The 26,569-nt window shown below is 44.6% G+C and overlaps 1 pseudogene; it reads left to right on the top strand.

Moving 5' to 3' along the window:
• LOC131402906 (adhesion G protein-coupled receptor E1-like) lies at window positions 1-26,569 on the top strand (annotated as a pseudogene).

The following is a 26,569-nucleotide window of genomic DNA, read 5'->3' as shown; positions in this document are numbered from 1 at the left end:
ATGTGGGTAGATGTCGAATATTTGGGAGGAAGAATCAATGGGGCTTGGGAACTCACTGGACATGAGTTGAGGGCCAAAGAAGTAAACGGAGGTACAGAGATGTGAACTTCACTTGTCCCAGGGCTGGGGTGGCTAGGATGTAGTTTTGACTGTTTCCATAGAAACCAAATGACAACAACTTAAAATGTTTATCTCTTAGAAGTTTATTCTTCACTCTCTCATAAATCTCCACTTTGAGGATGGAACAAGGTGACAGGGCTACCTCGTCTGAGATCTTCTCAGCTCCCAGGTGCCTTCCATCTTGTTGTTTCTCCGTCCCTCGGTGTGGAGGTTTTCCAAAGCATCATCCCCACGGTTATGGACAGATCACCTCATTCTGTCCATGTTCCAGCCCAGGTGAAAGGGAAAGGAGAAGTGAAGACCATGCTCCTTCTTTTTAAGGGTGTGGCCAAAAGGTGCACATATCACTTCTGCTCATTTCCGTTGGCTGGAACTTAGCCACATGGCCACACGTAGCTACAAGAGAAGCTGGGATTGAAGCTTAAATGGGTGGTCATTTTAATAAAAGGAAGAGGGGGAGATGGGTGTGGGGGAGTAGCCACCATTCCCTGCTTTGATGTTTCCTGTGGGAGCTTTAACCCAGGTGGTCCTTGCTCCAAAGGCTGCAGCTTTGACTCGCATACTCTTCTGTCTGGAGCTCTGATGCTCACAGAGTGGTCCATGGACTGGCATCATCAGCATCAGTCACAGGCTTGTTAGAAATGCAGAGACTCAGGTCCCCCAGACCAGCTGAATCAGCACCTGATTTTCCAAGGTCTCTCGGGGATCCCAGGTGAGGCAGATGTTGCTGGTCTGCGGACCACACTTGGAGAAGCAAGAGTCCAGATCAGTACTTCTCACACTTCCTGTGCACACACATCACCTGAGGATCTTGCTAAAATGCAGATTCTCATTCAGTAGATCTGGGGCAGGGCCTGGGGTTTTCTGTTTCCATCAAAATGCCAGGCGATGCTGATGCTGCCCACCCACGGACCACACTTTTGAGCGGCAAAGTCTAGGGTCTGTAAGGTCCTTGACTAACCAGTTTCCTAGGGCTGCTGTAACAAGTTATCACAAACCATGTGGCTTAAGACAACAGAAATTTGTTCTCTCACAGTTCTGGAGGCCAGAGGTCTGAAATTAAGGTGTCAGCAGGGCCGTGCTTTCTCTGAAGGCTCTAGGAGAGAATCTGCTCTGTCTCTCTCTCAGCTTCTGGCGTTGCCAGCAATTCTCGGTGTCTCTTGACTTGTAGATGCATCACTCCCATCTCTGCCTCTGGTATCACATGGTGTTCTCCCCAAGCCTGTCTCTGTGCCTCTTCTCCCCTTCTCATAAGGACACTAATTATATCAGATTAAGGGACCATCCTTCTCCAGCATGATCCCACATTAACTTACATCTTAATTGCATCTACAAGGACCCTATTTCCAAATAAGGTCACATTCTCAGGGACCAGGTTTAGGGCCTCAACATATCTTTTTGAAGGACACAATTCAACCCACAACGGTCGCCTTTACTCTCGAATGCTGGCTTCCCTTGCAGCCCCGCTCTGGTGCACTAACCCGAAATCTTCCTTCTGTGCTGCCTAGAAACGAATGAGTGTGTGGATATCACTGTCTGCCCAGCTTATGCAACCTGCACCGACACTCCAAAAAGTTACTGCTGCACTTGCAAACAAGGATTCCTGTCCAGCACCGGAGAGACAGAGTTCAGGGGCTCAGGTGTGGAATGCAAAGGTGAGTTCATACCCCCTCAAAGGTGGTAGGAAAATCAAATAGAAGCTAGCTGGGTAGTAGATGTGGGTACTTTTTGTTTCTTCCCCAAATATGATTTCCTCCATCCCTCCCTGCCTCTCTCTCTTTCTTCCTTCTTTCCTTCCTTCCTTCCTTCCTCCCTCCCTCCCTCCCTCCCCCCTCCCTCTCTCTCTCTCTTTCTCTCTTTCTTTCTTTTCATTCTTCATTTCTCTCTCTCTCTCTTTTTCTTTCTTTCTTTCATCATGAGAATTATTCCTGGTCACAAAAATTTCCAATGGTTAGAGGCTAGCACTAGGATGAAAATGAAAATAAAAATCCTACTATCTGTCAACATCCAGAAATAATCACTGATTTCATTTTTGGGGTGTGCCTTCAGTCACCTCTCCAGTAGATAATAAGAATTTTTAACATTTATTGAGTGCCAGCCTGCGTGAGAAAGGCTTTATGTGCATCGTCACATAAAATTGACTGTAAGCATTGTGATGATCTCCAATGTCCAGATGAGAAATCTGAGGCTTGGAGAGCTGAAGTGATTTGTTTAGGGTCATGCAGTTGAACTAGGATTCAAACCCAGGTCTTTCTGACTTTACTGAGGGTCTCTCAAACACGTGGCTTAGTTGCCACACTCTAGTTAAGGGGTGTTGGGGAAGCATGTTTAATCACTCTAAACCTCAATGTTTCCATCTGTAAAACGGGTGTATAAAAGTATGTATCTCACAGGATAGTTGGGAAGATTAAATGCAACAATGTATGCAGTGTGCTAGGCACATGTGCAGTATCAGGGCTATATTAACGTAAATAATATAAACTGACATAATTCCCAGAAAGAGCTAAGTTCTTTGTCTGCATTCCTTATATTTAGACCCTTATTCTCTTGATAGTAAAGATCTGATTATGCCTCTGAATAAGACCAGACGTTGGCAAAATTTTCTGTAAGGGAACAGAAAGTAAATATTTTGGAGACTGCAAGGCTTATGATCTCTGTCATGACTACTCAGTGCTCCAGTTGTGGTGCAAAAGCAGCCATAGATGATACAAAAATGAATGGATGTGGCTGTGTGCCAATAAAACTTTATTTACACGAACAAGTGATGGGCCGGATTTGACCTATGGGATGTAGTTTGCTGAGCTCTGAAGAAGAGAATGCATTTCTATCACTGTGGTTTCCAGGGAGCCCCAAATGTCCTTCTTTATCTTTGAGCTACAGTTCATGGGTTATTCAGTCAGCTCAGTAGTGCTGGTGGGCCCTGGTGTTTAAATTTGGTGTGAAATCAATGTTCCCCATCTAGAAAGTGATGGATACTATAGCAAGGATTTTGTCCACTGTATGTCTTTGACCTCCAGCATGGTACCTGATACATTGTGAGTTAAATAGATATTTGTTGAATGAAGGAACACAAACTTTAATCTTTAGTCAACTCCAATCATCCTTCTATTGACAGGCACTTAGGTTTTTCTAATGTTTTACAACTTGAAACGAAGCTGAATGAACGTCCCTGTGATCTTATGTTGACGTACAGTGGCAGCTCCAGATATCTCTCTAGGAGAGGTGCAATGATGGGGAGCGAGCTATAGGAGACTTGTCTTGAAGGTGTGCTTGCATGACAAGTACATAGCAAGTGTTTATTTGGGGTGACTTGGCAGAGCAGGGCTGAAGGAAATTAGGGGAGGGCCCCCCACGATGGTACCATGACTGCACAATTCTGTGAGTGCTTCAGGAAGTAAATTCCTAGAATTGGCTTTGCAAGGTGTTGAACCTATGTATTGTTGGGTAACAGACCACCGGCAAACTTAGTTGCAAACAACAATCATTTATTTTGCTCATGAATGAATCTGCTATTAGGGCTGAGTTTGGAGAGGATGGCTTGTCTCTCTTCCATACAGTGTCAGTTGAGCCTCAACTGGAGGCTAGAGGATCCACTTTGAAGAGGGTCTACTCACAAGGCTGGCGAGGTGGTGCTGGCTGTTGACTGGCTCCTCCCCCAGGGCTGTGGGCTGGATGTCTTAGTTCTGCCCCATGTGAGCTGCATTTTCATGGCTGGTTGGGCTTCCTCAAAGTATGGCAGCTGATTTCCAAGAATGAGCATCTCAAGAGAAGAAGGAATTACATTATATTTCTACGACCTATCATGACATTCTTCTGACTCAGCATGGTATTTTTATGACCTGGTGTCACTTCCACCATAGTCACAAGCATGCTCAGATTCAAGGGGAGGGAATATAGACCCCACTGCTTATGGATGGAGTACCAAGGTCTCACTGAAAGAAGGGCTTATGGGAGGGAAACATTGTTTCAACCATCTTTGGAAAATACAATTGGTAGCACAAGATGAAGCAACTTTGTAACTCTGACTCTTTCTCTATCCAGATATAGATGAGTGTTCTCAAAATCCCCTACAATGTGGTCACAACTCAATCTGCAAAAACCTGCCAGGGAGGTACAAGTGCAGCTGTTTGCGCGGTTTTTCTTCTCCTACTGGAAACAACTGGAACCCTGGAAAGCCAGGTCGTTTCGCCTGTACAGGTAATGCTCTCAGGATCTCAGGCATGGTCTTTGGTGGAAAGCTATCACTGAGTTGGGTACATGTGTTTCTCACTGTAGACACCCAATCTTTTGTCTGCTCACTCTCCTCCACTGCTCCTCAGACATCAATGAATGCCTCTCCAGTGGAATCTGCCCAGAGCATTCTGAGTGTTCCAACTCCTTGGGAAGCTACAGGTGCAGCTGTCGTGCTGGGCTCTTCTCTAACAACTCCGCCTGTGAAGGCACTGAGGGCCTGCCCTTCTTTATTTACCTACTTTAAGAATCACCTCATTTGATGGTCCTTTGAGGCAGGGATCATGATCCTCACTTTAGGAATGAGAAAATTGAGGCTCAGAGAGGTGAAGTGACTTGCCCAAGGATGCACAGCTGTTAAGTGGAAGAACCAGGGTTTGAACTCCTGTTGAGGCGCTACTGTGACTTAAGCAGTGGGTCAGGCAGTACTTGAGAGTAATAGGGGGCTCTGTCCCTACAGCGATTTTATCCTCAGGGGACATTGGCAATATCTAGAGACATTTTTGATTGTTGCAGCTGCTGGTGGTGTTGGGGTTGTGTGTGCTATTGTCATCTAGTGGGTAGAAGCCAGAGATGCTGTTAAATACTCTACAATGCACAGAACAGCCTCCCGGCAAATGAAAATGATCCAGTCCCAAATTTCAGTAGTGCTGAGGTAGAGAAACTCTGTCCTAGGGAGAGCTCAGATCCAAACCTCATCACTTTTTCCTAAAAGATATGTGAATTAAGACCTGAGAGTTACCCTCACCCCCCTTCCCCTTCCATATTAAATCAGTCATCATGTCTTAGGGTATCTACCTGCTAAACATGTCTTGAATCTCTCCACTCTTCTCCATCCTTGGATCAGGATTCATCCGTATTGCAGCAGCATCCCCTCTGGTCTCTCCCTTTCTGCAGTCTTGTCACCTCTATCTATCCTCCACACTGCAGCCAGAATGTTCTCACCAAGACATCAAGGCTCCATCTTCTGGAGTCTAGTGTGGTTCTATTGTTCTCCACATTCATTTATAGGAAGGGTGACTCCATCCAGCAGGGCATGGAGTGATCCAGCCCTCATCACATCCCCTTGACTTGGAGTCACAGATATTTGAAGTCATCTCTGATTTGTCTAGTCCATTTTTAGCAGTTAGCTGTTGCTGAGTAACAAATCACCCTGAATGACAATGGCTGAAAAAACCTAACATTTATTTAGCTCTTGATTCCATGCATTGGTGGTTTAGGTTGGGCTCTGCTGGTCAGTTCTTTGGGTCTCAAACATTCTTCGTGTGTCTGTGGTCAGCTGTGGTTGGGCTGGGCTGTCGCACATGACTGGGGCTCATATGGGATGATCCATGTCTTCCATCCTTCACTAGGCTAGTTTAGGGCTTGTTCATGTGGCAGAATCAGGAGGCCCAAAGCATGAACAGAAGCAAAGAAGCCTCTAGAGGTCAAAGTTAGGAACTGCGCCACATCACTTCTGCTGCATTCAATTGGCCAATGGAAGTCATAGGGCCAGGTGGATTCAGCGGTGGGAAACAAACTCCACATTTAAAGAGAGGAGTGTCAAAGTTACGTCATACTGCATAACCTGCATCCTGAGGTGTGGATACAGGGGTATATACCGGGCCATTGAAGTATCACTCTCGTGGCAGATATCTTTTGGATGGATGAATAGATGGAAAGCTGGATGCATAGATAGATGGATAGCTGCTTGGATAGATGGATGGATGGGTGGATGGATGGATGGATGGATGGATGAATAGACGGATGAACAGATGGATAGAAAGATGGATGAAAAGATGGAAAGCTGGATGCATAGATAGGTGGACAGCTGCTTGGATAGATGGCTGGATGGCTGGCTGGCTGGCTGGCTGGCTGGATGGATGGATGGATGGATGGATGGAAGGATGGATGGATGGATGGATGGATGGATGGATGGATGGGTGGATGGATGGGTGGATGGATGTATGTATGACACAAACAAATGAACAACAACAAAGAAATAAACAGTGTACTTTTTTTGTCTATGCTAAAAAAGAAAGACTACAGCCTTTCTGCAAGCTATGATCATTATGTTTGACATTATTGTCATCCTTTTGCTTACATACCACTGGCCAGAATTTATTTTAACCACGACACCTACCTGCAAGGGAGGTTAGGAAGAAGGGGAGAATGTGGGTATTGGGGAGCCTCAGCACTGCGTGCCACGAGCTAAGAACACGTAGAGCGAATCTCCACTTGCAGTCTCCTGTCTTCATTTCCTCCTCTGCCTTGATCTGGGTTTTCTCTTCCACTCTCTAGATGTGGATGAATGTGTGGATCCCAGAGCCTGCCCAGAGCATGCGACTTGCCACAACAGCCCTGGAAGCTACTATTGTTTCTGCAACCCAGGATTTGTTTCTAGAAGTGGAAACACGAGATTCCTTGGTCCTGGAGGGACATGTGAAGGTAGGTGGAGGGATCTGTTGGGGAATCAGGTCCAATTCTGTTTGCAAAGACAGCAGTGGTGGGAGAGGAGTCGGGGGAGGTCTTGGCTGAATCATTCATTCATACATTCATTCACTGATGCACCCTTTGACCAACACTTCTTGAGCATCCACAATACACCAGGTTCTATTCTAGGGATGGCGGACACAGCAGTGACTAACACAGGCAATAATATTTGTTCTCCTGGAACTTATCATCTAGTGTGGAGGGAGATAGATAACAAAAAATAGATGCATGAACATCTTGTGTGTTAGGAATAGTTAAAGGAGATGAAGACAAATAAGGCAGGAAAGGCAGATAAAGGGTTCTAGGGATGGGATTCTACCACTTTTAACAGAGTGGTAAGGAAAGGCCGTGCTGAGAAGTTGATATTTGAGATAAGATTGAAGGAGTGAGGGAGTGAGAGATTGGGTGTCTGGGGAAGGATGTTCCAGGAGGAGGGAACAGCAGGTACAAAGGCCTGGAGGCAGGATCCCAGCTAATGCGTTAAGCTCTCTCATACATGTGCTCATTCAGTCTTCCCAGCAACCTGATGGTATTGGTTGTACTCTACATCAATTTCACAGACGAGGAAACTGAGCCTCCATTGTGGTGGAATCACCATCCCAAGGCCAAATAGAGAGGATGTAGGAGAGTCAGGATCTGAGTGTGCCTAGATGTGACTTCACACCCCATGCTCCCAACCACCATGCCCTTCTGCCTCCAAATGAGGCTGCAACCTCTGGCAGCTCAAGGTGGGCTTGCGTAGGACACACATTGATTTAATCCCCAAGTTCACAGACTCTGAGACTCAAGACAGCCTGGGAAGCTGTCATGCAAACATTCCAGAGCAAGACAGAACCTGGATTCCAATCCTCGTTGTGCCTTTCACAAGCTATGTGACAGTGCAGAATTGTGAAGCCCCAGTTTCCTCCTCTGAAAAGTGGAAATATTAGTTTATAGCTCATAGGGGTGCTAGGAGGATTCGTGGAGCTAATGCATGTAAGAGATCTCTGTCAATGCCTGCCACAAAGAAAGCTCAACATATTAGTAGTTAATTTTTATTTTAGTAACGTTTGCTTGCATAGTACTTACTGTGCTCCAGGCTTTGTGGTAGGTGCTTTACAGAGGTCACCTTATTTAGTCCTCTGAATGACCCTATGGGGTGGGTACTATTATCCTCATCTGACAGATGGGGAAACTGAGACACACAGAGATGAATTGTCTTGCACATTGTGTTAGGCAGCTTGGGCTGCATCACCAAGTATTATAGACTGGCGGCCTTAAACAGCAGAGATTTATTTTCTCACATCTCTGGAGGTCAGAGGTCTGAAATCGAGGTGTCAGCAGGGCCGTGGTTTCTCTGAAGGCTCTAGGAGAGAATCTGCTCTGTGTCTCTCTCCCAGCACCTGGTGTTGCCGTCAATCCTTGGGATTCCTTGAGCTGTAGACGCATCACTCCAATCTCTGCCTTTGTCATCACATGGTGTTCTCCCCAAGCCTGCCTCTGTGCCCCTTCTCCTCTACTTATAAAGACACCAATCAGATAAGATTAAGATTAACCATCCTACTCCAGCATGATCCCATGTTAACTTACATCTTAACTGCAACTAGAAAGACCCTGTTTCCAAATAAGGTCACATTCTCAGAGACCTGGTTTCGCACTTCAACATATCTTTTTTCTCTATGCCAAGAAAAAAAGACTACGGCCATTTGTGCAATCTGTGATCATTACGTTTTGAAATTATTCATCACCCTTTTCCTTACATATTATTGGCCAGAATTTATTCTCATGGTCCCACCTAACAGCAAGGGAGGTTAGGGAGAAGGGGAGAATGTGGGTAGTGGGGAGCCTCAGTGCTGTGTGCCACAAGATAAGAACATGTAGAGCAAGTCTGCACTTGCAGTCTCCTGCTCTCATTTCCTCGTCTGCCTCAACCCGGGTTTTCTCTTTCACTCTCTAGATGTGGATGAATGTGTGGATTCCAGAGCCTGCCCAGAGCATGCAACTTGCCACAACAGTCCTGGAAGCTACTATTGTGTCTGCAACCCAGGATTTGTTTCTAGCAGTGGAAACATGAGATTCCGCGGTCCAGGAGAGACGTGTGAAAGTAGGTGGAGGGATCTGTTGGGGAATCAGGTCCAATTCTGTTTGCAAATTCAGCAGTGGTGGGTGATGAGTAGGGGCATGTCTCGGCTGAGTTCAAAGACTTTTCTGCAAAGCTGATGCTAATAATCATTCATTCATACATTCACTCATTGATTCATTCATTCCTGCACCTTTCGACCAATACTACTTGAGCATCTACAATACAGCAGGTTCTATTCTAGGAATGGTGAATACAGCAGTGAATAACACAGGCAATAATATTTGTCCCCCTGGAAATTATCATCTTGTTTGCAGGGAGATAGATAAAAAATAGAAGCACGAACATATTGTGTGTTAGGGATACCTAAAGGAGATGAAGACAAATAAGGCAGGAAATGTAGATATAAAGTTCCGGAGGTGGGTTTCTAATTTTAACACGGTGGTAAGAAGAGGCCGTGCTGAGAAGTTGATATTTGAGACAATATCTAAAGGAAGTGAGGGAGTGAGAGATTGGGTATCTGGGGAAGGATGTTCCAGGAGGAGGGAACACCAGGTACAAAAGGCTGGAGGCAGGATCCCAGTCAAGGCACTAAGCTCTCTGTTTCGTGTGCTCATTCAGTCCTCCCAACAACCTGACGGTATTGGTCATATTCTACACCCATTTCACAGACAAGGACTGTGAGCCTCCACTGTGGTGGAATCACCCTCCCAAGGCCAAATAGATAGGAGGTAGGAGAGTCAGGATCTGAGTGTGCCCAAGAGTGACTTCACACCCCATGCTCACAACCACCATGACATTCTGCCTCCAAATGAGGCTGCAACCTCTGGCAGCTCAAGGAGGGCTTGCGTAGGACAGACATTGATTTAATCACCAAATTTCCAGACTCTGGCACTCAAGACAGCCTGAGAAGCTGTCATGCAAATATTCCAGAGCCAGACAGAACCCGGATTCCAATCCTCGTGCCTTTCACAATCTATGCGACGTTGCACAATTTTTGAGTTTCAGTTTCCTCCTCTGAAAAGTGGAAATATTAGTTTATAGCTCATAGGGCTGCTATGAGCATTCATGGAGCTAACACATGTAAGGGATCTATGGCAATACCTGCCACAAAGAAAGCTCGACATGTTAGTGGTTAATTTTTATTTTAGTTAAGATTTGCTTGCCTAGTACTTACTGTGTTCCAGGCTCTGTGGTGAGCGCTTTCCAGAGGTCACCTTATTTAATCCTCTGAATGACCTTGTGGGGTGGGTATTATTATCCTCGTCTGACAGATGGGGAAATTGAGACACACAGAGATGAATTCTCTTGTCCATTGTGTTAGGAAGCTCGGGCTGCATAACAGAATATTGTAGACTGGCGGCCTTAAATAACAGAGAATTATTGTCCCACATTCTGGAGGCCAGAGGTCTGGAATCAAGGTGTCAGCAGGGCCGTGCTTTCTGTGAAGGCTCTGGGAGAGAATCTGCTCTGTCTCTCTCTCCTAGCTTCTGGTGTTGCCTGCAATCTTAGGTGTTCCTTGACTTGTAAATGCATCACTCCCATCTCTGCCTCTGTCATCACATGGTGTTCTCCCCAAGCCTGTCTCTGTGCCTCTTGTCCTCTTCTTATATGGACACCAATTATATCAGATTAAGGGACCATCCTTCTCCAGCATGATCCCACATTAACTTGCATCTTAATTGCATCTACAAGGACCCTATTTCCAAATAAGGTCACATTCTAAGGGACCAGGTTTAGGAACTCAACACTTCTTTTTGGAGGACACAATTCAACCCACAGTGGTCTCCTTCACTCTCAAATGCTGCCTTCCCTTGCAGCCCTGCTCTGGGGCGCTAACGCAACCTTTTCCTTCTACGCTGCCTAGATGTGAATGAGTGTGCGAGTTCCACCATCTGCCCAGCTCATGCAACCTGCACCAACACTTTGGACAGTTACTACTGCACTTGTGAACAAGGCTTCCTGTCCAGCACCGGAGAGACACAGTTCGTGGGCCCAGGAGTGGAATGCAAGGGTGAGTTCACATCCCCTCAAAGGTGGTCGGAAAAGCAGGTGGAATCTAGCTGGGTAGCAGATACAGATGCTTTTTGGTTTTGCCCCAAATATTAATTATTTATTTATTTCCTTCCTTCCTTCCTGCTTTCCTTCCTCCTTCCTTCCTTCCTCCCTCCCTTCTCTCTCTTTCTTTCTTTCTCTCTCTCTCTTTCCCTTTCTTTTCTTTCTTTCTTTCTCTTCTTTCTTTCTTCCTTCCTTCCTTTCTTTCCTTCCTTCCTTCCTTCCTTCCTCCCTCCCTCCCTCCTCCCTTCCTTTCTTTCTTTCTTCTTTGCATTCTTCCTTTCTCTCTCTCTCGCTCTTACTTTCTATTTCTTTCATCATGAGAATTATTCCTGGCCACTAAAATTTCCAATGATTATAGACTAGCATTAGGAAGAAAATTAAAATTAAAATCATGCTCCCTGTCAATATCCAGAAATACCCACTGATTTCATTGTGAGGGCCCACTGTTTGGCCGCCTTTCCATGGAGATAGTTAGAATTTCCAACATTTATAGAGTGCCAGGTCCTGTGTGAAGTGCTTTATGTGCAATATCACATTAAACGGACTAGAGGCATTTTGATGATCTCCATTGTCCAGATGAGAAAACTGAGGCTTGGAGAGCTGAAATGACTTTTTTAGGGTCATGCAGTTGAACTGGGATTCAAACCCAGGTCTTTCTGACTCTACTGAGGGTGTCTCAACCATGTTACTTAGCTGCCACACTCTAGTTAAGAGATGTTGGTGAAATATATTTCATCTCTATAAGCCTCAATGGTTCCATTTGTAAAACGGGCGTATAAGAGTATCCAACTCCAAGGATAGTTGGGAAGATTAAATGCAATAATGTATGCAGTGTGCTAGGCACATGTGCAGTATTAAGAGCTATATTAACATAAATAATATAAAGTAACATAATTCCCAGAAGGAGCTAAGTTCTCTGTCAGCATTCCTTATATTTAAACCCCAGTTCTCCTCTTGACAGTAAAAATCTGATTATTCCTCTGAATAAGACCATAGGTTGGCAATTTTTCTGTAAGGGGCCACATAATAAACATTCTGGAAGTTGCAAGTCGTACGATCTCTGTCATGACCACTCAGTGGTGGTGCAAACACAGCCAGAGATGATACAAAAATGAATGGATGTGTCTGTGTGCCAATAAAGCTTTATGTACACAAACAGATGGTGGGCTGGATTTGACCCATGGGATGTAGTTTGCTGAGCTCTGAAGAAGATGATGCATTTCTATCACTTTTGCAGTTAGTTTCCAGGGATCCCCAAACATCGTTCTTTATCTTTGGCCTACAGTTCATGGGTTATTCAGTCAGCTCAGTAGTGCTGATGAACCCTGGTGTTTAAATTTGGGGTGAAATCAATATTAACCATATAGAAAATGATGGATACTACAGCAACTATTTTGTCTACTCTATGTCTTTGACCCCCAGTATGGTGACTGATACATTGTGAGTATTTAATATGTATTTGTTGAATGAAGGAATATGTACCTTATTCTTTATGTCAACTCCAAATTGAGTCATCCTTCTATTGGCAGGCACTTAGGTTTTTCTAATGTTTTACAACTTGAAAGAAAGCTGAATGAGCATCCCTGTGATCTGGGAGGGAGCTATAGGAGACTTGCCTTGAAGTTGTGCTTCTATAACAAGTACCTAGCAAGGGTTTATTTCGAGTAACTTGTCAGAGCAGGGTTGAAATAGATTTGTGGAGAGCCACCCCATGGTTCCATGACTGCACGATTCCATGGGTCCTTCAATGAGTAAATTCCTAGAATTTGCTTTGCAAGTGTCCGAGTTATCTGTTGCTGGGTAACAGACCACCTGCAAATTTAGTTGCAAATAGTAATCATTCATTATGCTCATGAATGAATCTGCTATTAGGGCTGAGTTTGGAGAGGATGGCTTGTCCCTATTCCACACAGTGTCAGTTGAGTTGGCTCAACTGGAGGCTAGAGGATCCACTTTGAAAAGGGTCTACTCACAAGGCTGGCAAGGTGGTGCTGGCTGTTTGACTGGCTGCTCCCCCAGGGCTGCGGGCTGGATGTCTTAGTTCTTCCCCATTGAGCTGCATTTTCATGGCTGGTTGGGCTTCCTCAAAGTATGGCAGCTGATTTCCAAGAATGAGCATCTCAAGAGAAGAAGGAATTACATTATATTTCTACGACCTATCATGACATTCTTCTGACTAAGCATGGTATTTTTATGACCTGGTGTCACTTCCACCATAGTCACAAGCATGCTCAGATTCCAGGGGAGGGAATATAGACCCCACTACTTGATGGGTGGAGTACCAAGGTCTCACTGAATGAAGGACATATGGGAGGGAAACATTGTTTCAACCATCTTTGGAAAATACAATGGGCTTCACAAGATGAGGCAACTTTGTAACTCTGACTCTTTCTCTATCCAGATATAGATGAGTGTTCTCAAAACCCGCGACAATGTGGTCTTAACTCAATCTGCCAAAACCTGCCAGGGAGGTACAAGTGCAGCTGTTTGCGCGGTTTCTCTTCTCCTACTGGAACCAACTGGAACCTGGGAAATCCAGGTCATTTTGCCTGTACACGTAATGCTCTCAGGCTCTCAGGCATGGTCTTTGGTGGAAAGCTATCATTGAGTTGGGTACATGTGTTTCTCACTGTAGACACCCAATCTTTTGTCTGCTCACTCTCCTCCACTGCTCCTAGACATCAATGAATGCCTCTCCAGTGGGATCTTCGCAGAGCGTTCTGAGTGTTCCTACTCCTTAGGAAGCTATAGGTGCAGCTGTCGAGATGGGTTCTTCTCTAACAACTCCACCTGTGAAGGCACAGAGGGCCTGCCCTTCTTTATTTACCTACTTAATTAAGAATCACCTCATTTCATGATCCTATTAGGTAGTGATCATGATCCTTATTTTAGGAATAAGACCACAGAGGCTCAGAGAGGTGAAGTGACTTGCCAAGGGATGCACAGCTATTCGGTGGAAGAATCATGATTTGAACTCCCGTTGAGGGCCTACTGTGACTTAAGCAGTGGGTCAGGCAGTTCCTGCGAATAATGCGGGGGCTCCATCTCTATAGCGATTTTCTCTCCAGTGGACATTGGCAATGTCTAGAGACATTTTTGATTGCCACAGCTGTTGTTATTGGATTGTGTGTGCTACTGTCCTCTAGTGGGTAGAGGCCAGAGATGTTGTTAACCATCTTACAATGCACAGAACAGCCCCCCCACGACCAAATGTGATCCAGTCCCAAATGCCAGTAATGCTGAGGTAGAGATACTGTGTTATAGGGAGAGCTCAGACTCAAACCTCAGCACTTTTTCCTAAAAGGTATTTGAATTAAGACCTGAGAGTTACCCTCATCCTCCCTCCCCTTCCATATTAAATCGGTCATCAAGTCTCAGAGAATCTAACTGCTATATGTCTTGAATCTCTCCACTCTTCTCCATCCTTTATTCAGGCTGCATCCGTACTGTAACAGCATCCTCACTGGTCTCTCCCTTTCTCCAGTCTTCCCCTCTCAAATCCATCCTCCACACTGCAGCCAGGATATTCTCACAAAGACACCATGGCTCCATCTTCCTGAGTCTAGGGTGGTTCTATTGTTTTCCTCTTTCATTTATAGGGAGGATGACTTCATTCAGCAGGGCATGGAGTGATCAAGCCCTTATCACATTCCCTTGGCTTGGAGTCAGAGATATTCGAAGTCATCTCTGATTTTTCTGGTCCATTTGTAGCAGTTAGCTATTGCTGAGTAACAAATCACTCTGAAAGTCAATGGGTAAAAACTAGCACCATTCATTTAGCTCTTGATTTCATGCATTGGTGGTTTAGGTTGGGTTCTGCTGGTCAGTTCTTTGGGTCTCAACCATTCTTCTTCATGTGAGGAGATAATGAGCCTTCATGAATTCACAGGTAATCAATGAATCTGGATCATGAATTATGAAGGGTTTAGAGGCAAAAGATGAGCGTAGGTGAGAACAAACTCTCAGGGTCTTGCCTGTTCTAATGAGGAGTTTGGATTTTATCCTGAGCTGCGAGGACCCTCATCAGAAGATTTGCCTGGGTCATAAACTTGCCTCTAAATGCTTCCTTTCTGTAACGACAAAAATGTGTTTAAGAAGGTGGGACCAGAGCCAGGGAAACCCATTGGCTTCAGTCAGTGGTGGGGCTGTGCACTGCAGCTGCAGCCTCAGCATCCTTCATCCTTTTGACTTAGACCAGTTTTCTGCTTAGATATGGATGAGTGTTCCAGGAGCTTGACTCTTTGTGGTCCCAATTCCACCTGCACCAATATCCCGAGAGAACACAGTTGCTCCTGCCTGCCTGGGTTCTTTTTGCCTGATGTTTGGACCCCTGAGAAACCAGAGGCTTTCAAATGTACCAGTCATTCTCCCAGCCATGCTGAGGACTTCTCAATGCATGTCAAACTACTCTGAAATGCAGCAGCTTATAACAACAACCATCTGTTCTTGCTCATGATTCCATGGGTTGACCACATGGTTTTTCTGGGGCACTAAGATGGCTGGCCGGTCCAAAGTAGGCTCGCTTATGTGACTGGTAGTTGGTGCTGATCTCTGGCAGGGCCCTCAGTGGGCCTTTCCACATGGCTTCTTGGGCTTCCTCAGAGCATGGCAGTTGGTTTCCAAGAAGGAAAGTTCCAAGAAGAAGAAAGCAGAAACTGCCAGTTCTCATAAGGCCTGGGCTTGGAAGTCCCCAAGTGTTACTTCTACCACATTCTATTGGTCACAGTCACAGAGCCAGCCTAGATCCAAAAGGAGGGGAAATAAACTCTCCATCTCACTGGGACAGCAACATGTGCATACAGGAAATGGAAGAACTGATGGCTCCATCTTCGGAGGGTCTACCATACAGCAGAACACATTTTATAGTCTTCAATCCCCGGGGAAATGCATGCTTCTTTTCATTAGAAATATTATATTTCTTCTCATTCGTTGATCTTTACTAGCTGCTGACATTGTTAGAAGCAGAACAATAGAGGCATAAAGAGGAAAGGGATCTTAGAGAGATTAACACAGCTCTAAGGGCTCTAGGAACCTTTCAGAATCCCCATCTAGGGCCAGAAAACAAGGCCATGGTCTTCCACTCTCCTTTCAGTCAAATTATCACCTCTTTTATTTGTCTTACCTATTCGGGTTTCACTTCACAAGAAGGAAGGTTTCTTGGGCCAAAAAGTTTTGAAAGCCATGCCCCTAGTCCAGCTCTATATGCAAAATATAAATTGCACCTGTGGTATGTCTGACAAGAGCTCACTTAGTCGATGCTTAAATATTTCTGGAAGTGGGCAGCCTGCGGTGAAAAGAAACCCACTCCTTGGTTAGAGATGTTTTCTGTGATACCAAGAAAAAAACCACTTCCCCATGCCTTCCAACCATGTCGTTTGAGACCTCCAAATTAGTCTACGTTCCTATCACAAAGACTTCTCGTACCAACTCTCCACGGTATTGCCTGGTGCAATATACCATATACTTGTGTAAGCCCCTAGTGTGGACAGTGCCTATTTATCCCTCATGTTTTTTGAGATGACATAGAAATATGAAAGGTTTTGTCCTTACCTCCCTCCTATTCATTTTTTTATTACTTTTATTTCTTTATTTTTTTTTTTTTTTGGTGAGGAAGATTGGCTCAGAGCTAACGTCTGTTGCCAATCTTCCTCGTTTTGCTGGAGGAAGAGTGGCCCTGAGCTAACATTTATGCCCATCTTCCTCTACTTTATATGTGGGATGCTGACCTAGCATGGCTTGATGAGCGGCGTGTAGGTCCACGCCTGGGATCTGAACCCACGAGCCCTGGGCTGCTGAAGCAGAGTGTGTGAACTTACACCACAGGGCCAGACCCCTCCTATTTATTTTTTTCTGAGACATTCTATTCCATATATCCTCTGTGGATCAGAAACCTTCAGAGGGAGAAGTAACCTCTTGTTGCCACAGTGACCATACATCACCCTGTATTGGTTAAGCTGGGGTTTCTCAACTTTTGCACTATTAACATTTTGGGCTGGATAGTTCTTTGTTGTGTGTAGGGCTATTCTGTGCATTAGTGGATTGGCAGTATGTTTGGCATCTACCCCCAGATCCCAGTGACCACGAAAAATGTCTCCAGACATTGCCCAACGTCCCCTGGAGGGGCAAATTGCCCTCAGTTGAGAACCACTAGCTTAACGAAATAGAAATTTCTTACTCCCTTAACCATCCAGTATGGATATCCTTGGTCAATAGGCAGCTTTCCTCCACAAGGTGATACAGGGATCCAGTCCTCTTGCATCTCTGGTTTTCCTATGGTTAGGAACTTGGAATCCTTGGTTTCAGCCAGTGGCAGGGAAAGAGGGAGAAGACACACTCACTTCTTAACCACGTGGGCCCAGGAGTGATATGCCATACCCTCTTCCATTCTATGAGTGAAAGCTAACCACATGGCCCCGCCTAGATGCAGGGGGCTCTGGGAAATGTAGTCCCTTGTTGTGCTGCCATTTTTCAGTGACAAGGCTATGCTTTGGAAGGGGAAGCATGACTTTGTTGGATTGTTGGCCAACTCTGCCTCACTCCACAGATATTGATGAGTGCCTTGATATGTAACCTTTCGGCCAAAGGCAGTGGAAAGTGCCTTTTCAATGCAACGTGCACCAACACGCACCAGGAGCTACTTTTGTACCTGCCACCATGGCTTTGCACCAAGCAATGGACAGCTGAACTTCACAGACCAAGCAGTGGGATGCAGAGGAGAGCAGAGGGTTTGCTGGTCAACCCTGGAAAGAAGGCTATCCCTGTTTCTCTGGGTTTTTTGATCTTTTTGAGTTCTTTGCAGATATTGATGAGTGCTCCCAAGATCCATCACGGTGTGGTCCCGATTCTGTCTGCACCAACGCCCCAGGCTCCTACAGCTGTAGCTGCGTTGTGGGCTTCCGTCCCAATCCAGAAGGCTCCTGGAAACATGGCAACTTCAGCTGCGAAAGTAATCCTCTCCTTATGTGTCTTGGCAATGGAATCTGTGTCTTTCTTTGGTTGTAAAATCCTCACTCTACCCAAGCTCTGGATCCTCTTCTTACTTTCATTCATTCTCCCTTTTTATATTCTTTCACTAATACATTAATTTGATAAATTATTTTTGAAGCATTAATTAATTAACTAATTAGTCAAACAGGCCCCTGCACTAGGTACTGGGGATTCAATCCTGGATGTGATGGACATGATATTTGCCCTCATGTAGCTTATAGTCTAGGGAAGGAAGTAGAGAGCACACACATAATTATTTAATAATTGAAAAACTGTCACGCCCTTTGGCATATTATATACCCCATTAGTGAGATATATAATATGCTCCAGGCAAGTGACATTTAAGCTGAAGCTTGAAGGAAGAGTAGGGATTATGCAGATGAAGAGTGGAGATCACAGTGTGACAGGTTATAGCATGTGCAAAGGCCCTGAGGCTAACAAAGACTGAGGACAAAGAGAATGGCATTAGCTGCATCTGAGCAGGTGGGCAGAGGTCAGATTCTGCAGGACCTTGTGTGCTGTGTGAAGAACTTTAGTCTTTCTGCTGAGAACAGTGGGGAACCGTGAAAGGTTTATGTTTTTAAAATTATGGATTATTTGATACATTAAAAATATAAGTAATTTATATGGAGGCAATGAAGTATAATAATAAAATGGATATATCCGAGGCCCTTGCCAACATAAGAACCAGAATATCATCAATGCCATTGCATTTTCTGCATGCTTCTTCTCCACTCCGTATATCCTTGTCTTCTCCCCAGAGGGAACCACTCGGAATTTTGTGTTTATAATTCCCCTACTTAAAAAAAACCCTGCCATTTACGTATCCCTAAACAATATCTTGCTTAGTTTTGTTTGCTTTGGAGCTTTACAAAAATGGTATCATACCACATATGATCTTTTTTTTATTGAGATATAATTGACATATAACATTCTATTAGTTTCAGGTGTACAACATAATGATTGATATTTGGATATATTGCAAAATAATCACAATAAGTCTAGTTAACATTCGTCACCCTACATAGTTACAAAATTTCTTTTGCTTGTGATGAGAACTTTTAAGATCTACTCTCTTAGCAACTTTCAAATATGCAATACAGTATTATTCACTATTGTCCCCATGCTGTATATTACATCCCCAGGACTTATTTATTTTATAACTGGAAGTTTGTTCCTCCTGACGACCGTCATCCATTTTGCCCACCCTCCACCCCCACCTCTGGCAACCACCAATCTGTTCTCTTATCTATGAGCTTGGCTTTTTTTTTTTTTAATATTCCACATATAAGTGAGATCATATGATATTTTCCAGAGTTGCTCTTTTTCACTCAATAATCACACTTCCCAAAGCCCCTGATGTTGTAGCGTGTAGCTGTAGCTTGTTCATTTCCACTGTTGTATAACATGGCAATGGATGCATTTACAGCATGGGGTATGATTGTGTAAATAATAATATCTTTCTGTGGTTGACATTTGATTGGCTTGCTTTTGTTTTCGTCCTAGTGGTTCCCTTCAAGTGTAAAGAAGATATGTTACCCAACAATGAGCAGGTCCAGCTATGCCAAGAGGGAGCAGCGGTGGAGCCTGAATATGTAAGTATTTTTGAAGGTTCCTAGCTCTTGAAGTTGTCCTAGAAGCCACTTAGGTAGGATGTTGTTTTGCAGTTTTAACGAAGACAAAAATATACAATGGCCTAAACCAGATAACAGTTTATTTCTCTCTTTGTAACAGTCTGAGTGTAAGCTGCTGAGAGCTGATGTGATGGCTCCATAATGCTCTGTCATCATGAACACAAGACTCCCTTGTTGTGGTCGAACATGGCTGCTCCAGCCCCTGCCATCACATCTGCATTTCAGCTTGTGGGCAAGGGAGAAGGGGAGGTGACAGGCACTGTCCTTCCCTTCAAGAGTATGACCCAGTATCACTTCTGCTTATACCTCATTGGCCAGAAATTAGTCATGTGGTCACACCTAGCTACAAGGAAAGCTGGGAAGGGAGGACATTTGCTCATCTAAAACTTGGGAATTCTCTTACTAAAAGAAGAAAGGATGTTGGAGTCTCATTACTAGTGAAGATGTTGGTGCTGCATCTGTGTGATATGGGATGCATATGTGATACATAGCCCCCAGGCCAGGCAAAGAGGAATGTGGACATCTGATTCTCTAATGGAGTCACTCCAGTGAGTAAAGGCTCCATGAGCATCTTCAGGAATTGGTGTAACTATTTTAAATATCAGCTTATAAACTAGCTTTGGAATTGCCATGCACTTTGGACCATTGTCATGTCTTTTTTTCATTGTGGTGAAATACACCTAAAAAATCACCATTGTAAATTATACAATTCAGTGTTATTTAGTACTCACAATGATGTGTAACCACCACCTCTATCTATCTCTAAAACATTTTCATCACCCCCAAAGGAAACCCTGTACCCACTAGCAGTCACTGCCCATTCCTCCCACCCCAACCCCTGGTAAACACTCATCTACTTTCTGTCTCCACAGATGCGTCTATTCTGGACATTTCATATAAATGGAATCATGCGCTATGTGGTCTTTTGTGTCTGGCTCCTTTCACTGAGCAACATGTTTTCAAGGTTCATCCATGTTACAGCATGTGTCAATGCTTCATTCCTTTTTACGGCTGAGTACTATTTCATTTGGACCACTGTTTTTTCACACATTTCCCCATCTTTTTACCCCATTAAATGGTTTTGCTGTCTACGTTTCTTTTGTTGTTCATGGAAGAGAAAGGAGCTGTGGTTCCAATTCTGATCAAATAGTGAGTTTTTATTTCTCCGAGAATTCGAGAGACTCACGAGACCTCAGGAATTTGGGACCACCCTGTATGGTGGGCTTGATGGCCCAATTTGTACCTTACATGCTTGGGGGATAGACTGATCAATGCTCACGAATGCTTTTCCCTCGGGGGCACAGGTTTCTTTTTGTGCACTAATGAACACCATCTTCAGCATCCTGGACAATGCCTGTGAGAACAAAGCCACCGTCGTTTCTCTGAAGGTAACGAGGAAGTCTTTGTAATTGTGTTTCCAGTTTCGAGCATCTTGTGGGACACTTTGGGAGCAGAAAGTCCTCTTTATAATTAATCGACTGTGAGTTAATATTTAATTTATTACAGTTGTAAGTTTTTAAAAATTAACACGCAGTAAAATTGCCCTTTTCTTTACAATCCTATGAGTTTTATCACCTGAGTAGATTTGTGTAACCACCACCACAATCAGAATACAGAACAGTTCCATCTCCCCCAAGAACTCTCTTGGGTTTTCTCTTTACAATCAGATACTCCCTCCACCACTAGCCCCTGTAAATCCCTGATCTGTTCTCTGTCATTATAGCTTTGTCTTTTCAAGAATGTGATATAAATGGAATCACATGGCCTTTTGAGTCTGGCTTCTTTCACTCAGCATAATGCCTTCGAGATTCATCAATGTTGTGTTTATCAATAGTCCCATTCCTTTTTTTCTGGTAACCATTAATGATATTTAGTACCTTTACAATGTTGTCTAACCATCACCACTATCTAGTTCCAGAACATTTTCATCACCCCAAAAGGAAATTCCCTACCCGTTAAGCAGACACACCTCATCCTTCCCTTGACTGCAACCCATTCTCTTGATGAGAGAGGACAGCTGCTATTTCATTGATGAGAGACAGAGCGCAAATACACCTTTCTTTGCAGAATACGCCTGAGAGTGTCACCTCTGTGCTTAAGCAAACGTCCACGTGATCCACCTTCACCAAAGAAGAAACGTCCACCCTGGCCATAGTCTTACTGGAGACCGTGGAGAGCACCACGTTGGCAGCATTCCTGAAATCCTCAGAGAATGTCAGTCAGTCTATTCAGACGGAACGCCTAGGTAGGCTATATCCTCCACGGCAAGCTCACACCTGGGCGCTGATTTTGAGGGGTGACTTCAGCAATGTGATTCTCCATGTCTTTTCCATATACCGTTTCCCTGACTGTTTCTAACCTCTGAACTCACACAAAGCAAGCCTATTATAGTAATGACATCTCTCATTTATTGAGCATCAGGCATTGTGTTAAGAGTTTGTGGCCAGGCACTGTTTGGAGGGCGTCGTTAATTCATTCAACAAATACTCGTTGACTGCCTACTGTGTGCCAGGTGTTAAGATATGATAGTCGTTTGCTGTGTTCAAATATTTCGAGCTCTTTCTTCTGGGCCCACGTTAGGATTGTACTCCCTGGCTTGGGGTTAGGTGGAATTTTGTGATGAGTTTAAGCCAGTGAATTGTGAATGGAATAGTTGCTGGTGTGAGACCTTCCAGAGCCTTCTTTCCCTCTACTCTAGGGACAGGCAGTGTTTCAGATCACAATGTCTCCATCTGTGTGGGTCCCAGGGCAAGGAGAACACAGAGCACAGCCCCAAGTCAATTCACGATGGACACAAAGCATGAATGAGAAATCAATAATTATTTATAACCCACTAAGATTTGGGGTTGTGTGTTACTGCTGCATGCCCAATCCTCTCCTGACTGATACAGCTATGGATTTACCACCCTGAACGTGCTTGGTGGGTGACTGCGTGGGAATTTCGGGTACTGTATGCCTTAACGGCAGCACCCCACTCCTGGTGTAGCTCCAGTATCAGTCACATAATCCCGGGTAGTTCCATCCTCATGGGTGCCCAGGAGGCCAAGAGGTGGAAATAGAGTGTTTGGTGAACTGCCACCAGAATTGAACAAAACTAGCCTCGTGAATTTTATATTTTAGTGATAGACCTATGGCATACCAGATAGAGCTAGTGCTACTGAGAAAAATACAGCACGCTAAGGAGGCTCGAGAGGGTCAAGATTAGTGGGAGCGTTGCTATTGTATATAGTGCGGTTAGGGGAAGTCTCACTGGGGCAGAGACCTGAGGGAAGGGAGCCGTGTAAATATTGGGAGACAGAGCAAGTGTGTTCCTTGGAACACTTGGTGAGTTCAAGGAACAATGAGCAGGCCGGTGAAAGCTGCAGCAGAAGGGGTCAGAACAGAAAGGGAGTGCAGATTTTGTAGACGAAGGTAGGGACTCAGGATTTTATTTGAGGTAAGATGGGGGGTGGGATTGGAGAGTTTGAGAAAATGCATGGCATTATCTGGCTGATATTTTTCGAGGGTACCTCTGGTAGAATTATCTATTTTGTTTTCAATAAGAGTCCTTTAATCATTGCCATGCTGCAGGTGGGAAATCTGAGGCTCAGAGAGGTTAAGTCGTTGCTCAAATTTGCACAGCTGGTGAGTAGCAGGGCTGGACTCCATCTGACTGCAGAACCCAAGCCCTCATCCACCATACTGGGCTTGCCCCGGTCCCTTTCTATTCCTTTGGCTTTGGAAAACTTGCCTAAATTTGGAGTAGCCAGAGTCACAACTCTGTCGCCTTCCATCACTGTCGACTTCAATCCCATCTTTTCCCCATGCACCCCCTATGATGTGAGGGCTCACGCCTATGGCTCCACCCGAGTCTCTCATATGTTTGGTGCTACCATCCTCCTACCAATAATCAGGGGCTCAAGAGGTTTCCCGTGATGAATTGGCCTTTCTGTCCTCTCCTTTGCTTGCGACTATGGATGCGTACCCTTCTTGGACAGAAACTGAATTCAGGACCCACTCTCTGGGTGACCTCATGCAAACTCTCCCTTTCTCCTTCTGGATATTAAGACCCAAGTTATCAACAAAGAATGCGCTGAGGAGAACACCGTCTTTAACTTCAAAGCCAAAGGCGATGAGATGAAGATTTGGTGCTCCACAATTGAAGAATCTGAATCCACAGGTACAGACCCGCTCCTGAGAATCAAGGAGGGTGGTTGTGGTATATTCAATCAGCAAATATTTATCCATCACCTTCTAGGTCCCAAGTCCTGTGCCAGGTGGTGAGGGAATCTCTGATGGCAGAGGCAGAAATAGCCCATGCCCTCAGGGAGTTTTCCATCTGCTAGGGAAGGCAGACATTAAATAAATAATCTCACAATACCGGAGTACTGAAACCTTCCCTGTCCAATACAGCAGCCACTGGCCACACTTTGTTATTGAGCGCTTGAAATGTGGCTAGATTGTGAGCATAGAATACATACCAAATTTCAAAGGCTTGGTACAAAAAACAGAGGATGTAAAACATCTCATTAATAATTTTTCTAGGGGCCGGCCCGATGGCGCAAGTGGTTAAGTGCACATGCTCCGCTGCGGCGGCCCAGGGTTCGCCGGTTCGGATCCCAGGCGCGCACTGACGCACTGCTTGGGAAGCCACGCTGCGGCGGCGTCCCACATAAAGTGGAGGAAGATGGGCACGGATATTAGCCCAGGGCCAGACTTCCCCAGCAAAAAAAGAGGAGGATTGGCAGATGTTAGCACAGGGCTGATCTTCCTCACACACAAAAATATAATAATAATTTTTGCTACTGATCATGTGTTGAAATGATAATATTTTGCATGTATTGAGTTAATATATTATTAAAATGAATTTTACCCGTTTTCTACTTTTCTGAAATGTGGCTACTAGAAAATTTAAAATTGCATATGTGGCTAATACTATGTTTCTAGCAGACGGCACTAATCTGTATCAAGGGTTGGCAAACTTTTCCTGTAGAGGGCAGGTTAGTAAATATTTTAGGCATTGAGGGCAATACAATTTGTGTTGCAACCATGGGACTCTACTGCTGTGGGGCAAAAGCCTTCACAGGCAATATGTAAATGAACGGGTGTGGCTGCGTTGCAACAGAACTTTTATTTACAAAACACAGGCAATGGCCAGATAAGCCTGTACATTGTCCACCACCCCTGATCTACATGCTCTCTGGAGGGCACAGACCTAGGACACATCCTGGGAGACCCCCAACGTTGAAAGGGGAAGCCCACCAAAGAGATTAAACAAGAATGACCACAAATGTGGGAGGGGAACTTATTTTCCACTGCTGAGTTGAATCGTCCTTTAAAAACACAAATTCAAATTTGTTTTTAAGTATAGCCAAGATTTCTCCAGGTGATAGCACCTCAGGATTTTTTTCTATGGTTCTATGAGGGTCACCAACCAGAAGCCCACCCATGTTTTAATCCTCAGAGCAGGCCAGTGAAGGTGCAGGAATGCATGAGATATTACAGTGCATATACTAATAAATACTGAGCAAATGATTCCCTTTTTTTTTTTTTTTTTTGCATTTGGGGCAAATCGCAGGGACCACTGGGGTGGCATTTGTCTCCTTTGCGGGTATGGAGTCTGTTTTGGATGAGAGCTTCTTCCAAGACCCTCGGACCTTCTTGGGCAACTCCAAGAGGAAGCTGAAGATGAATTCTCGCATCGCTGGGGGCATCATGACCGGGAAGAAGAAAGATGGCTTCTCCAACCCAATCATCTACACTCTGGAGAACATCAAGGTTTGTGAAGAGGTCTCCACTGAGCCCCCATCTACCCGTTGAGAACTCCCCATCCCCTAGTGGGCTTAACTCTTATTTTTGTTTATTGAGGTAACGTTGGTTTATAATATTATATAAATTTCAGGTGTACATCATTATATTTCGATTTCTGTGTAGACTATGTCATGTTCACCACCCAAAGACTAATTACTGTCCTTCACCACACACAGGTACCCTGTCACCCCTTCTGCCCTCCTCCCTCCCCCTTTCCACTCTGGTAACCACTAGTCTAATCTCTGTATCTATGTGTTTGTTTATTGTTGTTGTTGTTGTCTTTATCTTCTATTTATGAGGGAGATCATACGGTATTTGACCTTCTCTCTCTGACATTTCTTTTAGCATAATACCCTCAAGGACCATCCATGTTGTTGCAAATGGAAAGATTTCATCTTTTTTATGGCTGAGTAGTATTCCATTGTGTATATATACCACATCTCCTTTATCCATTTGTCCATTGATGGGCACTTAGGTTGTTTCCAAGTCTTGGCTATTGTTAATAATGCTGCAATGAACATAGGGGTGCAAGTATCTTTACACATTCATGTTTTCACGTACTTTGGATAAATACCTGGCAGTGGAATAGCTTAACTCTCATTTTTAATGGGGACCCATTAAGGTGGCAAGCTTCCACAATTTCTAGCAACTTAAGCCAATCCTCAAAACCCACCTCTAGAGGAGTAAACTTTCCTATTTCTATGTGGCGTTCTTCCATTCATCAGCAGGCAAGATTTAGGTTAGGTTAAGTAACACTGATGCAGGAATATTTACAGAGACTTTAGTTACATTAGCTATGACCAAGTCAGTGGGAGAGACAGATCTGACATCCAAGACATTTCTTCTCATGACTGCACAATGAAATGGCAGCGTTTTCCTCCATCCCCTATAGAGCACACCTGCATCTTCTTGCCCCAGATGACTTCAGGTTGGCCACACTGCATCCATTCAAGAAGGACTGTCAGGTGACCAGGGACTTTGATTTTTTCAGCCAAAGCAGAAGTCTGAGAGCCCCATCTGCGTTTCCTGGAGAACGGATGCAAAGGGTGGCAGGTGGACGCCATCTGGCTGCGTGATCCTTGAAGCTTCCGAGACGCATACTGTCTGCAGCTGTAATCGAATGGCGAACCTGGCCATCATCATGGCTTCTGGGGAGCTCACGGTCAGTACTGATGCTCTGTTTCTTGCTCCCCAAATCCAATGGGAAAATATTGACTAA

The sequence above is a fragment of the Diceros bicornis genome, unplaced genomic scaffold (genome assembly GCF_020826845.1).
Source record: "Diceros bicornis minor isolate mBicDic1 unplaced genomic scaffold, mDicBic1.mat.cur scaffold_339_ctg1, whole genome shotgun sequence".
Classification (NCBI taxonomy): Eukaryota; Metazoa; Chordata; class Mammalia; order Perissodactyla; family Rhinocerotidae; genus Diceros; species Diceros bicornis.
The sequence above is the reverse complement of the archived record's forward strand: the minus strand, read 5'-3'. Positions and strand labels throughout refer to the sequence as shown.